Below are 2,500 nucleotides of genomic sequence, written 5' to 3'. Positions count from 1 at the left end.
TTCTCCTGTCGGCGATGCGTAATCCTTGTTAAACTGTCACTGGAATCATGAAAACACCCTTGAAAACTATCTTAACATGCATTACAGTGTATTCAAAGTAATTGAGGTATAATCTTTGTTAAACTGTCACTGGAATCATAAAAACACCCTTGAAATCTCTCTTAACGTCCACTGCATCTTATTCAGTAATGGAGATGAGCTAGGCACCGAAATATTTAAGAGATACGAAAAAGATTAGTGTTCTCATAGCCCGCCACTGTCACTGGAACCATAAAAAACAACCTTGAAATCTCTCTTAACATCCACTACAGCTTGTTGAGAGTACAAAGATTGAATAGACGCCGAAATGTTTAGGGATACGCGACAGAGATCAGTGGAGTTTTCATAATCCTTGTTAAACTCACTAGAATCATGCAAACACCCTTGAAAACCCACAACAGCATCCACTCCCGCCTGTTGAGTAATAGAGATGAGGTAGGCGTCATAACATTAGAGATGACGAGCGGTGATTAGTTGAGTTCTCACCGGTGTTTTTCCTGTTAGCGATGCGTAATCCTTGTTAAAATGTCACTAGAATCACGAAAAATCTTGAAAGCTCTCTTTTAGAAGACGAAACGGGAATTGGTGAGATTTTTTCTATTTAACAATTCATAATGCTTATTAGAATATATCACTTGAATCCTGGAGACATCCTTGACAACTCTCACATCCACCACAGCCGGTTAAAAGTAAGGTAAGGTAAGGTGCCGACTCCTTTTAGGGATGCGAACCGGAGAAAAGAACCGCGTTGAGTGTAAGCAGGAAAAAAATGCAAGGCAGAGAATCGTATTCTGAAACATTTCTGCGCTGCACCTCCATTACTTTGAAAAGGCTGTTATTGAAGTAACACGGGTTTTTAAGAATGTTTTTTTTACGGTTATAGTGGCAGATTAACAAAATTTCCACATTATTAACAGGAGAAATTCTTGGAGAGTCCGGCTAATCATCTCTCTGGCCTTTGAAAATAGTCGTGGTGAAGTGACAGGCATCTAAAGCATGTTTTTACGGTTCTGGTGACAGGGTAACAAGATTTTCTACACAATTATCAGAAGAAGGACTCTTGAGAACCTGGCTAATCATCACTGAGGCCTTTAAGAATAGTCATGGTGAGAGAGAGAGAGAGAGAGAGAGAGAGAGAGAGAGAGAGAGAGAGAGAGAGAGAGAGAGAGCGAGCGAGAGCGAGCAGAGCGTTTGAGTACAGGCCAAACAGACAGACAGACAGACACTCCCAATGCTTCATGACAGTAAGGAATGACAGGGATTCTTGACGGGAAAGTGAGTGATGAGGCGCCGTAGTGATTAACAGCTCTTGAAGGAAGCGGTGATCCCAAGCAAGCAAAATATATAAACCAGTCAGGTGTTGGCGTGGCGGGTATCACCAACAGGGCTGCCAACCTTACTGATCCGAGGCGGGAACTGGGAAGCAGGGCAACTTTCCTCTCTCTCTCTCTCTCTCTCTCTCTCTCTCTCTCTCTCTCTCTCTCTCTCTCTCTCTCTCTCTCTCTCTCTCTCTCTCTCCTTTCCCTTACTCGTTTCTCTCCTCCTCCTCCTCCTCCTCCTCCGTTGCATTCCATTATCTTCACCCTTCTTCCCCTTTCCTTTATTACAACATTTTCTTTCCACTCCCTCTCCTCCCATTAATTTGCCTCCTTTCTTCCTCATTCTCCTCCCCTCTGTGGTTCCATCTTCCTCCTCCCTTCTGTGGTTCCATCCTCCTCCTCCTCCTCCTCCTCCTCCTCCTCCTCCTCCTCCTCCTCCTCCTCCTCCTCCTCCTCCTCCTTGCCTTCGTCCTTCATCATTTCCTTCCCTTCCCTTCCCTTCCCTTCTCTTCTCTTCTCTTCTCTTCTCTTCTCTTCTCTTCTCTTCTCTCTCTCTCTCTCTCTCTCTCTCTCTCTCTCTCTCTCTCTCTCTCTCTCTCTCTCTCTCTCTCTCTCTCTCTCTCGACAGAATTTCAACTGATTAGCTGACTGGTCTTTAGATACCAGTGATTTAACTGACTCACTCACTACTGACTGACTGACTGACTGACTGACTGACTGGAGTGACTTAGGTTGGGGGTCGCCTGCTCGTCGCCCGTGGCAAGAGAAGTCACTTGAATTTACAGTTACCCGACCAGTCTCTCTCTCTCTCTCTCTCTCTCTCTCTCTCTCTCTCTCTCTCTCTCTCTCTCTCTCTCTCTCTCTCTCTCTCTCTCTCTCTCATGGTCATTCACTCGCTTACTGAGTTATTTACTTATTATTTCATATTTATTTATTTGTTTTTTTTATTTTTTATTTGAAGGAAATGTAAAAAAAAGTTTGAAGTTTGCCTAAGTAATGTTTAGTTAGCAATATTTTTCTTTATATATTCAACATAATGAAATACTTGAGTTCACGAGGTTTCAAACTATGAGGCGTAATCAAACAGTTGTACATCTTGCGACTATTATCATACTACATCTTACGCTCCCGTCCTATCTCTA

The 2,500-nt window shown here is 43.2% G+C and overlaps 1 protein-coding gene across 1 annotated transcript in view; it reads left to right on the top strand.

Annotated features, from left to right (window-relative positions):
- The window catches only part of LOC135090473 (pumilio homolog 2-like), a 115,735-nt gene that overhangs the window by 37,287 nt on the left and 75,948 nt on the right, over nucleotides 1–2,500 (top strand).

This window comes from Scylla paramamosain, chromosome 35, assembly GCF_035594125.1.
Source record: "Scylla paramamosain isolate STU-SP2022 chromosome 35, ASM3559412v1, whole genome shotgun sequence".
NCBI classification, from domain to species: Eukaryota; Metazoa; Arthropoda; class Malacostraca; order Decapoda; family Portunidae; genus Scylla; species Scylla paramamosain.
The sequence above is the reverse complement of the archived record's forward strand: the minus strand, read 5'-3'. Positions and strand labels throughout refer to the sequence as shown.